Source organism: Entelurus aequoreus, linkage group LG21 (genome assembly GCF_033978785.1).
Source record: "Entelurus aequoreus isolate RoL-2023_Sb linkage group LG21, RoL_Eaeq_v1.1, whole genome shotgun sequence".
NCBI classification, from domain to species: domain Eukaryota; kingdom Metazoa; phylum Chordata; class Actinopteri; order Syngnathiformes; family Syngnathidae; genus Entelurus; species Entelurus aequoreus.
Genome location: NC_084751.1, coordinates 45,667,331 through 45,682,672, shown reverse-complemented (window position 1 = coordinate 45,682,672; position 15,342 = coordinate 45,667,331). Strand labels below are relative to the sequence as shown.

General features: G+C 37.2%; 1 protein-coding gene across 1 annotated transcript in view; it reads right to left on the bottom strand.

The window, feature by feature from the left end:
• il11ra (interleukin 11 receptor subunit alpha) overlaps positions 1-12,250 on the bottom strand; it is a 119,136-nt gene extending 106,886 nt beyond the window's left edge. Inside the window, exon 1 of the mRNA XM_062031722.1 lies at positions 12,098-12,250. The gene's annotated coding sequence lies outside the window, so the exon portion shown is untranslated. The remainder of the gene's footprint in view (positions 1-12,097) is intronic.
• Between the last annotated feature and the right edge of the window lie 3,092 nt (positions 12,251-15,342).

Below are 15,342 nucleotides of genomic sequence, written 5' to 3'. Positions count from 1 at the left end.
GTTCTCAAAAAGGGATTCGAGTCCGAGGACTCGGTTCTTTTCTTATCAAACAACCGGGAAAACCGGTTTCGAGTATCATCCCTAGACGTATATAGGTTTTTTTCCTTCTTTCCGCATTTTCGGCGGGTGCGACGTATACTCCGGAGCGACTTATAATCCAAAAAATACGGTACTTCAAAAACCATCAAATGAATTTTCTTCAAATGAACATTCTTCTTCTCTTAGCACCATTGCTGAGGTTATATCTACTGGATTAAGTGTTGCAAAATGCATCAACCGCAAAACAGATGTCTATAATTGATCTGAATAGGGCTCTTGCATAATTAGCTGAGGTTTGGCGTGGCATGCATGATTGCGGTAAGAAATCTTGTTCAATGTACAGTAGTAGATAAGATTTGCATAGGCGATCAAATGTAGACATAATCCTAGAGTAGCTTTGAAAGCATTCTGCATGCAAACACAAATCTGCCTCATTACTCAACCATCTTTAAGGAATCAGTTTTTGTGCAACCTTTATTTTCAATCATAACTTAACCATCATTATCACAACTCTATCGCTATTTTTATTGGCCAGCTAAGCTTGAAAGAAGCCACAACTCTGAGCCACAAAACCAGACTCCACTTTGGTGGCTTCTCCCTGTGGCTGGGAGAGGTAGAAGCTGCAATTAATATAGAGAACCACGGTAGTTGTGAAAAGACACCAATCGCCAAGTCGTAGAGATTTGATAGTATGTTAGATAGTTTTGTTCCAAAGGACTGCCCAAAAAAAACACTGAGCAATTGAGCTCTGCTTTTAGTGAGTGGGGTTTAAGCTGAATTTAAAGGGGCCGAGTAGAAGAACTGTCCCATTGTAGGCCTCTCAAAGTTGGTTCAATATCAAAAGCTGGCTCTTTCTGCCTCACACATAGAAAAACACACGCACACACATACCAAGAAAAGTATGGCCTCAGAGTTAGTTGGCAAGCAATACTCCAGCTCTTGCAGCAGCTTTCTCTCTAATTTTGAATTGATTACCGAGGGCCCACATGTGTGTGAGGATTGAAATATGAGTGCAGAGAAGAGTCTGAAAACGTGTGAGTACACTGTGCACATGTGATTATGTGTTCATGAGCATTTAGAAACGGCTGAGTCTGAAACCATGTGGAAAAATGTATATACCGTATGTGCATGCATGAGTGTGTGTGGAGGCCCGGTCCATATGGAGTCAGCATGTGTACACATATACAGTGTGTGTTGTTTTTGGCCAGCATGAAAGCAAAGATTGGATTGCCAGTAAGAGTTGTCTGCAGACTATCAAGGGGAGCTGAAGAGAAACTGAAAAACCAAAAACTTGCCTGAAATGCAAGAGAGTGTTCCCAAAAAGCAGAAATAACTGACTGAAGTTAAAAAGTATTGTTCTGGGAATCAATAGAAAATGTGGGCTCAGTCACTCAAAGATAGTTCTTCTCCACGCTTGTATATTCACATGAATGACAAGTGTAAATGCAAAACATCTGTTAATAACTGTGTTTTATTGAAACCTCTTAAAGTTTTCTAGATCCAGGCAACCACTTTGGCTATGCTATACGCAATAACATTAACCAGTGTAAAACTAATTACAAAAATACATCTGTTTTGTTAGTTATCTGTTCCAAGAGGTCAGATGAAAACCAAATCATACAAAAAACAAATCAGTTTTTCCCATAGCAAATATTGCATTTTCAAACAAACAATCTGTTAATAACGCCAAAAACATCAACACATAAGGCACATTTTATTTAAAAAAAATAATTATATAATAGTACTTCAACTCTCCTGCTTAATTTGGTTCTAAGACCATACACTCATAACTCAAATCAACCCATTGAAATTAATTGAAATGTATGTAATCACTGTTTTCACTCAAAACCCCACAATTACCGTAATTTCCGGACTATAAGCCGCACCTGACTATAAGCCGCACCAGCTAAATTTAGGGGAAAATACAGATTGCTACATATATAAGCCGCACCCGACTATAAGCCGCAGGGTTTTGATGTGTAATTAGCGTAGTATATAGGGGTTCCTGCTACCACGGAGGAGATTGTCGGGACAGAGATGACTGTTTGGGAACGCAAAGCGTCCCATTTATTAACAATAAATCTTTCAATCATTCAATCAAACTTTCACATCTTTGACATGGCGAACAGCATTCGTGCAGAGTACAAATAATACAACGGTGCAAAGTAATACAAAGTGCTCGCCTGTACGTTATCAAAATGACCAGCCTACCGGTATATGAAAAGTCAGTCTTTAATCATTGTGTCATCGTCTTCCTCCTGCGTACTAAAACCACCGAAATCCTCTTCGTCGGTGTCGGACAACAGGCCGTAAATAAGCCGCACCGTTGTATAAGCCGCAGGGACCAGAACGAGGGGAAAAAGTAGCGGCTTATAGTCCGGAAATTACGGTATAACATGTAAAATGCCTTTTAAAGAGAAAAACTAGCCTTGCAATACGAAATGGAAAACGATTCAGCGGAATGATGTGCAGGCAAACGGATTAGTGTGTTACATGCAATGTTTGGCCGTATGATAACCAAGACAAGATACAAAAACCGGGGCAAACTTTGGTAAAAATTTCTGGCGAAAACCGAAACATACGAAACGTGGGGCGTACGAAAACTGAGGTACAGTACATACTGTGAAACCAATATAGTGAATTGCCCTGCGGCTTGAAGTTACAAAGATCTGAATTTGGGGTGAATCCAGAATACTCTAAAATCACATAAAAATTGTCTTTGAGCAACATTAAAATGCATTTCTGCATGTTCCTTCTTGGAAGACAAATCATTTGATTTATAATGGACTAATTCCCAGAAGAAAACAGCAAGGTGCACATTGCTTCTTAATTAATCTGTGTGTATTCCTACTTTGACAGTGGAAAACGCATGAGATTTTCTGGTTATATAAGCACTTCACATCCAATTGTCTCCCAAAAAAGGACAAAGTAGGGAGTACAAGTGCCAAACCGTGTCATAAAGGTGGAGATTGAAAATAGTAGTGATGTGGTGCAGTAGTACTCTTAACCAACTACACAGTAAATCTGTGAAAAATTATCACATTAAGACTGTCTTGTCAACTAGACGTGATAGCTTGTGCTGTAAACTTAGCATTATACTTGACAGCCATTGCCTAAGTGACAAACTACAATGATAATGATGTGCTCTTCTCCCCAAACCGATCACCAGGGATACAATCTGGGATATTCCATTAATTCCAACACCTACGAAGGGGCCACCTACTATAATATTACACTGACACTGTTTTTACTTTGTTATTGTCCCTTTACACATTGCATTGTTAAAATCCTATTAATTCATAATTAATTAGCTATAGTATTAGATAATACACTATTTTGATTTGTAAGCCAACACAAAGCTAAAATGTCAATGATTGTTTCAGATACTGATTAGATTGGTTTTATCTAGAGGTGGGGGAAATAATAGATTTTTAGATGCATCGCAATTGGGTCATGAACGATTACAAAATCGATTAGTAAACGTCAATAATCGATTTATTTATTGTACGTAATGTAAGGCAGACAGTTGTAAACTTTGGCTGACTGCAGCGAGCCACCTCACCGAGCGATCCAATGAGCTCCTTGATTTTACTGCTCTTATGTTCCAGTTTTGCACACATTTCCTTTAATTTAATAAATGTGGGAATTAATTTCACAGTTTTTTATTACAAATACACTGTTTTTCAACATTGCCGGTTGAGACACTTGTGATTTAGGGCTATATAAATAAACATTGATTGATTGATTGATTGATAAACGCTTATTTAGTGAAACGAAAAGAAATGCAAAACTGCATCAATACACATAAATAAAAGATGCATCAATAATCGATTTTTAATCGAATCGCAGCTCCTGAATCGTAATGTAATCGAATCGTGAGGTGCCCAAAGATCCCCACCTCTAATTATAGGGCATTTGTGTTCCAGTTTTGCAAACATTTAATATACTAACATAATAAATGTGATGGGAATTAATTTAACTGATTCTTATTACAAATGCACTGTTTTTAAAAGTTGCAAGTGATAAACACTTATTTAGTGAGACAAAAAGGAATGTAAAACTGCATCAATATACATAAATTACATCAATAAACAATGTTTAATCGAATCGTAGCTCCTGAATCGTAATCCAATCGTGAGGTTCTCATAGTCTCCCACCTCTAGTTGTATCATCTTTAAGCTGTATTGCACGGATAGGTGGTTGCCGAGAAGGCGCTAACTTCCGAAAGTCCTGCGAGTGCTCATACTGCTCCCAAAACGTAAAACTACAACCCACGTAATGTTTATTGCCAGCTAATGATAACAATTTGGTACCAACGTGAGCTATCATTTATTTTAAGTACAAATTGTTGGTCACTTCTCTAGGACTGCTTTTGTGTCCGTGCATGTACTACATACAGTACATGTAAGTACAGTGCTACTCAACTTATGACTATTTTGAAGAACAAGTGGTCTCTCGGCTTTAGGTTGTAAACATAATTTGAGATTGGAGCCTCCCCAGCCGCTGGTAGTAATTGTCCACAGCCAGAGATCGACACAATCCTGCCCTCCAACCACCGGAACTGACGACATGAGCGCGAAGGACAACACCCACCTTATCAGATAAATAAACTGTTGAAAACATGTCCTACTGTGTAGCAGACTCGGCTAAGCAGCCCGACCACCAGTCTGCACCACACCAAAGCAGAATTCAGTTTCATAAAATATTCACACAGCGAACATTTATCCATGAAAATATGGAGAAGCTGCCCAATGGTCTGCTAGACGTATTTCAGCATTAGCCTTGCTCACTGGGTCTTATGCAGACATACATGTCTGTTGCTGCCAACTCTGACTTCCCTGGTCCGTCACTCAAAGACGTCTGTGTGCAACCTAAACAACAATTTCCTGTTTCCTATTGTTACACGGACCAAGGACACATCACAATAGTCCACTCTCCAAGGTAAATGCTGTACATTATTATTACATAACTTCATAAAACTCCTGTAGTTGTTCGTTGCACATTTTATAGTATTGTTTGCATACAATCTTCCTTATCTAAAAGTTTGTTTGTTTTTTATTTTAAAAAGCATGTTACATGTTAAAATGGTGGTGTATCGTGGGGAGGCAAGCACGGCTTAAGTTGACTTCAATTCATTACAATAAGCAGCGCTGATTTGCGATATACGTGTTTTGAGTTACGAGCTCAGTCATAGAACCAATTGAGCTCATAAATTGAGATACAATACTATAGACCTGGGGCCGTACTTATCAAGCTTCTTAGAATTACTCCTAAGAAGTCTGCTAAGAGTTGACTTAAGAGTAAATAAATTATTCGCTGAAAGCTGCACTTAAAAGTTAGTTATCAAGCGTCTTACTCACACTTTCAGCGAAGTGTAGGACTGCATCTTAAGTGTCACACTCAGAGCTGAATTACGACATTACTATGTGCCATAAACGGAATTTTAGGTGACGTCATTTCTGTGTCCATAGAAATGACCAATCACGGAATGGAATCCCTTGTCTAAGAATAAAGAAATATCTTGGAAATATTTAAGTGGACAATGGGAGTGTATATTTTGACAATAAACTACAAAATAATACAAAACAAACTAGTCCCCGCCGGCACTCACGCTACCGCTCCCTCTCTTCTATCGCCCACACACTCACTGACGTCACTCACCTCACGGCCACACACATACGCTACTCTCATAACATGTTCTTTCCAATTCATTAATTAGGCAACTAATTTGAAACTGGTGTGGGTGGCTCTATATATACTAGCCCACTGCAGACACATGCAGAAATCAACAAGGAATCGAAAAGTATTAAATCTGTGACAAAAATAATATCCGCTCTGTCTAAACGATACCGTTTGATCAGCTGCTCGTCATCAAAAAAAAAACAAACATTGTTCCGTTCCCTGAACGTTCGCGCACGTCTCTCTCGCCTCAGTGCCATCCCCTGCTGACAACTCCTAACCACTTAAGACACCTCTGAAGGTCTCTTAAATATCGTGAAGAGTAGGAGTGATTCTTAGACTTAAGAACGTTGATAAAAAGCTTTTATTCTTAAGTTTGAGAGTAGGACTAAATTTCGCAAATTCTCAGGACTTAAGTGTAAAATGGCACTCTAAGAAGCTTGATAAGTACGGCCCCAGACATCCTTGAGTGACAGCATTGAACGCCAGTCATCTTATCAAAATCTGCACTGCAATTTACAAAAAAATTTAATTTTTTTCAAATGATTATTTATCAATCAGATTAATCACAATTTTGAACTTGGTTTAATAATGATTATTCACAGGTTATTACTTGCTTTCATAATTTAAATATTTGGACACAAATTCAACTTACAGTTTTGTCAGAATGCCATACATTTTTGAAATGCTACACATGAATGCACACCATTTATTTGCTCTATACGTGTTCACGGTTTGATCTAAAGTCCCGTCTTGGTCTATTTTGAAGTAAAATTTGCCAGCGAGCACAACAGTGTTCTCATATTTCATCTTTTTGTGTGCATTGACCTGATTACTGGCCATACAGAAACCTGCACCGCCATTCAAGCCATGCAGTTGAAGGGGAACTGCAATTTTTGGGGAATTTTGTCCATCATTCACAATCCTTATGTACGACCATCAGATGATGGCGGGAGCAGTCTGATGGCCACCAGAGTACCATTCCAATCTTGTAGCATTGCAAACTTTTTTTACATATACAGTAGCAATGGGGTATATGGCTTTTGAATGATACCCTTATGGGTATCATCTGATGGCTACTGCACTGTATGTGGACTTTGATCAAAACTGCTGCACCTTATATACTTCTGCACTTTAAATGAAGCTGCTAAAATACTGTAACTTGACCGCCCACTGATTTGTAACTCACATACTTTCTATGTATTGTACTTGTATTTCAAATTGTTTATCATTATGTCATTTCAATACTGTTGTGTATTTTTAATCCTGTGTAATAATATTGTGGATGTTAGATGCACCATAAAAGGACTACAGATGGAAATTAGCATGGTGCAGGCATCTTCTTAATGTAACTGCACATTGTCCTTCAAATAAACAAATACAAACTAACAAAGAAATCAAAAGACTCTCGCGCCGTACCTGCCGTCAAAACTCTAAAGAGCACAGTTCCTACTTTCACTATAAAAGCGCTGCTTCATCCTGTCTGCGCTAATAAAATAAGAGCCTCAGAAAGCTGGTGTGCACAAGCCAGCAAGCTACGGAGTTTGCCGCCAATGTATTTCTTGTAAAGTGTATAAAAAGGAGTATGGAAGCTGGACAAATACGATGGCAAAAAGCAAACACTTTCATGTGGTATTGGACAGAAAGGAGGACTTTTTTTCTCCTCCATTTGAAAATGTGGACGTTATCATCACTACTGTCTGATTCCTATCAATGCAAGTCATCAGAATCAGGTAAAACACCAACTTATATCAGGCATGTGATTTGACCACAATGAAAAAGACTGAAAAAACTTCCGGGGGTCTGGGGGACGAAGGCCGGGGGTCTGGGGGACGAAGGCCCCCAGCAACGCCCCCCGAAGCTCCTGGTTATTCACCAATTTAACATGCTAAAATTAACCAAGACAGCACCATTTGAAGAAAATATTTTAGTGTTTAAAGACATGAAAACATCATTAATAGAACATACATAACCCAATTATCCTAATGAATCACTGTATATGGTTCAGTCCCAACAGTATTTAGTCACTAATATTTACATCTTGTGTTCATTTCACATCCACAGGTGTCACATTGATCAGTGTTATTATCTACAGATTATTTACAGTATTACCACATTACTTCAGTTCATGTAATGTAATGTAAACATTTCATTCTTTTCGCCAAAATATGATATACATTTATGAAAATAATTAAACATGTTTAGTATTGTTTACTCATATTTGAAAATAGGAAATAATAATAATGTGAGGACACTGACACATTGCATGAAACAAGTGTGAAAATATTTACCTTCAAGATTGTTATACCACTGACAATAGTTTCAACAGACTACATAAGAACTTAATATTACAAAATAGTATTATAAGCAAATTTATTTCAAATAAATTGTTAACTGGAATCAATAATGCGACTCTTTGAATTTCTGTAATTTCATAATATATTTTCACGTGGCTTTTTATTTTTAGAAAAACCCATTTATATTTCGCTAAGCAATAATTGGTTAATATTTAAAACAAACATGCGTATTTCGCAAGCAAATATTTTGTAGCTTACCTCATTATTAACAACCCTGTCTGCAACTGAAGTGGGTGTATCTTTCCTCTCCATGTCTACGGCAGTTGTCGATGTAAACAAAAGATGAAGTCCGTAAGGTTTGCTCACTTTCGGTTGACATCCAAAAGTACCAGCTAGTGAGAAGTTTGTTTTCCTTGCTTCAAGTTGTTTCATATGTTTTTGGCGTTTCGCATGTACTTCCAAAGCCTTGAAACCTTGTGATCCATAGTCAATATTATCATGACACCACGTGCACAAAACCTTTCCGGGACGATCGATTTTCCGAATAAAATCACAGAACAAAGTCGTAACTTTCTTCTTCCCAACAGTATCAGTGATTTCCCTTTCCATCCAGTCCCATCGAAACTTATTTTTGACATGTTTATCAATTTCTTTTACTCGTAAAGCGTCCTTTCTCTCGAGAACCGACATCCGTTTACATATGGAAAATGGCCGTAATAACCATTATGAATGAGGACGTTATTAGCGTCATTATTCATAACAGATGTCCTGATTGGTCACAAGGAACATATCGACCAATCAACTACGGCGTAATATAAACTACGTCTCGAATATTGATTTAGGGTCGGGAAAAAAACGGAAAAACGGGAGATAATTTTTTTTTTCTTCCCGAGATTAAAAGACGGAATTCCGACTTTAGACGGAAAAATCACATGCCTGTTATATTCTTGTCTTCATGAAAGAAAGGAATGTTAAACATGCTTGTTAACAAAAACCTCTCTTTCATAAATAAACCAATATAAATGATATATATGAATGAGGTAGATCCCCTCCACTTGGTCCATTGAAAAGTAACTCGCCTGCAGAAAGAATGTGGGCACCCCTGCTGTAGTGGGTTTTAAGCTGCAGAAAGAAGAGTGGCATCTCCTTTCACAAGAATCCTTTCTCATTTAAGTGGCATCCAACCAGTGGCACAAATTGGTCTTATTTTAAGCAAAACACCTTTTCACTCAACTCCTCCTGAGATGGCCCCAAGGTTGCTCCGAGTGCTGGCTCTGTTTGCATTCCTGTTGGGCTCTATTTAAAGCCTTGATCCCTCCACTGGGTGCAGGAATGCACATCTGTAGTACTCCAGCCCAACTCTCTTGCATTTGTAAAGAAGACCAGCAAATATGTTCAAATCATACACTGCAGGTTGTTTTTTGAAGACTTTAGCATGTGCAGGTTAGGCCAGTGTTTTTCAACTAGTGTGCAGTAAGATATTGTCTGGTGTGCCGTGGGAAATTGTGCAACTTCACCTAATTGGTCCAAAAAATGTTATTTGCAAATCAATAATTATAATCTGCAAATAATGTGCCGTTGTCTAGTGTCTGTGCTGTATAGAGCTCGGCAGGGTAACCATGACCTTGGAGATGGCACTCCACCCTTTCCCGGGCGAGAACCATGGATGGCCATGGATGAAGCGCCGGCTGTCCAAAGTCGGGACCCGGGGTGGACCGCTCGTCTGTGCATCGGTTGGGGACGTCTTTGCGCTGCTGACCTGTCTCCACTCGGGATGGTCTCCTGCTGACCCCACTATGGACTGGACTCTCACTATTACGTTAGATCCACTATGGACTGGACTCTCACTATTATGTTAGATCCACTATGGACTGGACTCTCACACTATTATGTTAGATCCACTATGGATTGGACTCTCACAATATTATGTCAGATCCACTATGGACTGGACTCTCATTATTATGTTAGATCCACTATGGACTGGACTCTCACACTATTATGTTAGATTCACTATGGACTGGACTCTCACAATATTATGTTAGATCCAGTATGGACTGGACTCTCATTATTATGTTTGATCCACTATGGACTGGACTCTCACTATTATGTTAGATCCACTATGGACTGGACTCTCACTATTATGTTAGATCCACTATGGATTGGACTCTCACAATATTATGTCGGATCCACTATGGACTGGACTCTCATTATTATGTTAGATCCACTATGGACTGGACTCTCACACTATTATGTTAGATTCACTATGGACTGGACTCTCACAATATTATGTTAGATCCACTATGGACTGGACTCTCATTATTATGTTTGATCCACTATGGACTGGACTCTCACTATTATGTTAGATCCACTATGGACTGGACTCTCACTTTTATGTCAGATCCACTATGGACTGGACTCTCACTATTATGTTAGATCCACTATGGACTGGACTCTCACAATATTATGTTAGATCCACTATGAACTGGACTCTTACTATTATGTTAGATTCACTATGGACTGGACTCTCACAATGTTATGTTAGATCCACTATGGACTGGACTCTTACTATTATGTTAGATCCACTATGGACTGGACTCTCACTATTATGTTAGATCCACTATGGACTGGACTCTCACACTATTATGTTAGATCCACTATGGACTGGACTCTCACAATATTATGTTAGATCTACTATGGACTGGACTCTCACAATATTATGTTAGATCCACTATGGACTGGACTCTCACACTATTATGTTAGATCCACTATGGACTGGACTCTCACTATTATGTTAGATCCACTATGGACAGGACTCTCACAATATTATGTTACATCCACTATGAACTGGACTCTTACTATTATGTTAGATCCACTATGGACTGGACTCTCATTATTATGTTAGATCCACTATGGACTGGACTCTCACTATTATGTTAGATCCACTATGGACTGGACTCTCACACTATTATGTTAGATCCACTATGGACTGGACTCTCACAATATTATGTTAGATCCACTATGGACTGGACTCTCTCAATATTATGTTAGATCCACTATGGACTGGACTCTCACAATATTATGTCAGATCCACTATGGACTGGACTCTCATTATTATGTTAGATCCACTATGGACTGGACTCTCACACTATTATGCTAGATCCACTCGACGTCCATTGCACCGGTCGCCCAGGGGGGGGTCTCCACATCTGCGGCCCCCTCCAAGGTTTCTCATTGTCCCATTGGGTTGAGTTTTTCCTTGCCCTGATGTGGGATCTGAGGGTGTCGTTGTGGCTTGTGCAGCCCTTCGAGACACTCCTGATATAGGGCTATATAACATAACAATTAACTAATATTAATAGACCCAGGGCTAGTTTCTTCAAAACATGATTGATTGATTGATTGATTTTATGACAACCCTTTTTCCAAAACACAATATAGAATGTGAGTTATAACAGGATAATGTGATGCATCATTTGTTTTCAAAACGGTTACAAAAAAGTGGGACCCCATTTTTATGACTTGATGGGGTCCCTGGGACCCCATTTGGAAAATTCCTAGCGCCAACACTGGGTTAGACACACACCAGTTTTGGATTGATTGATTGGAACTTGTATTAGTAGATTGCACAGTACAGTACATATTTTGTACAATTGACCACTAAATGGTAACACCCCAATAAGTTTTTCAACTAGTTTAAGTCGGGGTCCACGTTAATCAATTCATGGTACAATTCAGTCACAATTAACAAATATTTATAGACCCAGGGACAGCTTCTTCAAAACATGATCCACCCTGGCTAAAACTCACCTTCTTCACCAGGTCAAAGTGGAATTAAATGTGTAATTATTCTGTAGAGGAATTAAATGTGCAGTTATTGTGTAGAGGAATTAAAAGTGTAATTATTGTGTAGATTAATTAAAAGTGTAATTATTGTGTAGAGGAATTAAAAGTGTAATTATTGTGTAAAGGTGCACACATCCACCGGGAATAACATTGGAGTGAAACTTTCTGCCCCGCCGCATGCTCGCTGCTTAAATGCCTTCCCTCGCCGTTAAGCGGCTCAACAATGAACCAACACCTACCTTGGAAAACCCCCCCGAGTCAAGCGGACATTATGATGTTGTCGCCGTCCATGTTTGGAAGTGAGATAGTTGTAGTTCCTCGGCGAGAAGGAGAAAAGTCAACTAGCGGCGCCACACAGCAAGTCCGACTTGGGGCAGGAGGAAGGAGGCCGGGCATGCTAGCTGCCAGCTGATTGGAGGAGAGCGCAGTCAGTCATGACGTAGGTGGGCGGGGCGTGACTGTAAAGCGATTATATTGAGTGTGGGAATAACAACAGCGTGTGAGGGAGATGTTTGTGTTCAAAATGTCCCTACGTTCATTTTGCAAGGTGCAAACTCAACACAGTAAATCTGGACCGGAGTTCATATTGTCTTGTGCGAGGAAAACTGTCCTCATGATTGTTTTTTTTTTCAATTCAGTGGTTTTTATTTGGTCATGTAAGCTGCACTTCATGTGCATAGCACAGTGGTGCCCAAACTACGGCCCGCAAGCATCCAAAATCCAGCACCCGCAAAGTCCCAAATTTAAATTTGTATTTATTTTTAAATTTTTTGTAAATGTTGTATAATTTTTTTATTATAATTTGTTTTAATCTGTCCTTTCTAATCTATTTTCTACCGCTTGTTACTCTTGGTGTCTCCTAGCCGCTCTGGCAAATAAAATTGTCTAAAAATGCATTTTTCCATCGATAACATGACATCAGGTGTGCACTCTTTCAGTCAATTGGTGCGCGAGAAATATATATATATATATATATATATATATATATATATATATATATATATATATATATATATATATATATATATATATATATATATATATATATATATATATATATATATGTATATATATATATATATATATATATATATATATATATATATATATATATATATATATATATATATATATATATATATATATATATACATAGATGTGTGTGTGTTAGGTCGGGGAAAAAACACAGAGGCTATATGATCCCTACAAGCCTGTTTTCGCAGGTTTCCCTGACAGACACTTCAATAAAACCTGCGAAACAGGCTTGTAGGGATGATATAGCCTCTGTGTTTCTTCTTGACCTAACGTATATTCCGCTCTACCCCGGTATTGAGCACTGTATAACGAATAAACCACAGAAACATTGACTATATTTATATAAATATATATATATATATATATTATATATATAATGCATTTTTCCATCGATAACGTGACATCAAGTGTGCACTCGTTCAGTCAATTAGTGCGCGAGGAATATCTATATATATATATATATATATATATATATATATATATATATATATATATATATATATATATATATTAGGGCTGCAACTAACGTTTAATTTGATCATCGATTAATCTGTCGATTATTACTTCGATTAATCGATTACATGTCGGATAAAAGAGACAAACTACGTTTCTATCCTTTCCGGTATTTTATTGAAAAAAAACAGCGTACTGGCACCATACTTATTTTGATTATTGTTTCTCAGCTGTTTGTACATGTTGCAGTTTATAAATAAAGGTTTATAAAAAAATAAAATACAAATAAATACAAATAAAAATTCAAAATTAAAATAAAAAAATTGCCTCTGCGCATGCGCATAGCATAGATCCAACGAATCGATGACTACATTAATCGCTAACAATAATCGATTTTAATCGATTTAATTGATTAGTTGTTGCAGCCCTAATATATATATATATATATATATATATATATATATATATATATATATATATATATATATATATATATATATATATATATATATATATATATATATATATATATATATATATACTACAGGCCAAAACACACCTTCTCTTCATTCAATGTGTTTTCTTTATTTTCATGACTATTTACATTGTAGATTGTCACTGAGGGCATCAAAACTATCACACCTGTGAAGTGAAAACCATCTCAGGTGACTACCTCTTGAAGCTCATGGAGAGAATGCCAAGAGTGTGCAAAGCAGTAATCAGAGCAAAGGGTGGCTATTTTGAAGAAACTAGAATATGAAACATGTTTTCACTTATTTCGCCTTTTTTTGTATACATAACTCCACATGTGTTCATTCATAGTTTTGATGTAACAATCTACAAATCTACAAATAGTCATGAAAATAAAGAAAAAACTTTGAATGAGAATATACTGTATATATATATATATATATATATATATATATATATATATATATATATATATATATATATATATATATATATATATATATATATATATATATATATATATATACAACATATGATTGTTTAATTGCACAATTGTGCATTCACTTTCTCCCTCTTTCCTGCCTTTCCTTTTCATCCCTTTCTTCCCACATTGTGATCCATAATATAGTAAAGTAAAGAAGTATTGTATAAATATATATTGCATAAATAATCTATATATATAATATCTATGTGGATGACTCCAGTAGGTGCCATGTTTTTGTTAGCCGGTTGGCAACAATCACTTACCGTCATATAAAATAGATTTTAATTTGTTACAGGAGTGAGTATTTATAAAAGGACACCAAGCTTACAGGAAGCTCATCTATTTCTATATTTATCTATGACTGTGACTGTGAGGACATAAACACATTAAAACCATTAATGGCTCCAAGGGGTTCATGCTAACAATTAACTCTATGTCACTTACTATAAAAGAAAGGGCATCTCTATCCTCCTTCAAAACCGCTATAAAAGTTCACCTCCAGGCAGCTACAACCCTAAACTAACACCCTCCCCGGATTGCTAATAATCAAATGTAAACAATCAAATGCAGATTCTTTTTCTTATGCCTTCTGATCTCTCTCTCTCTCTCTCTCTCTCTCTCTCTCTCTCTCTCTCTCTCTCTCTCTCTATGTCCACTACTTGATGTCCATATCCCCACCCCCCCACACCCCCCCCTCCACACTCCTGATTGTAAATAATGTAAATAATTCAATGTGATTATCTTGTGTGATGACTGTATTATGATGATAGTATATATGATAGTATATATCTGTATCATGAATCAATTTAAGTGGACCCCGACTTAAACAAGTTGAAAAACTTATTCGGGTGTTACCATTTAGTGGTCAATTGTACGGAATATGTACTTCACTGTGCAACCTACTAATAAAAGTCTCAATCAATACTGAAACAACAAAACAACATAATGAAAAGAATATGATGAATTACCAGTACAGTTAAAACCAAATCCTCTAAATCAGGAGTATTCAACAATATTTCAAATCGGTCCAGATGCAAAACA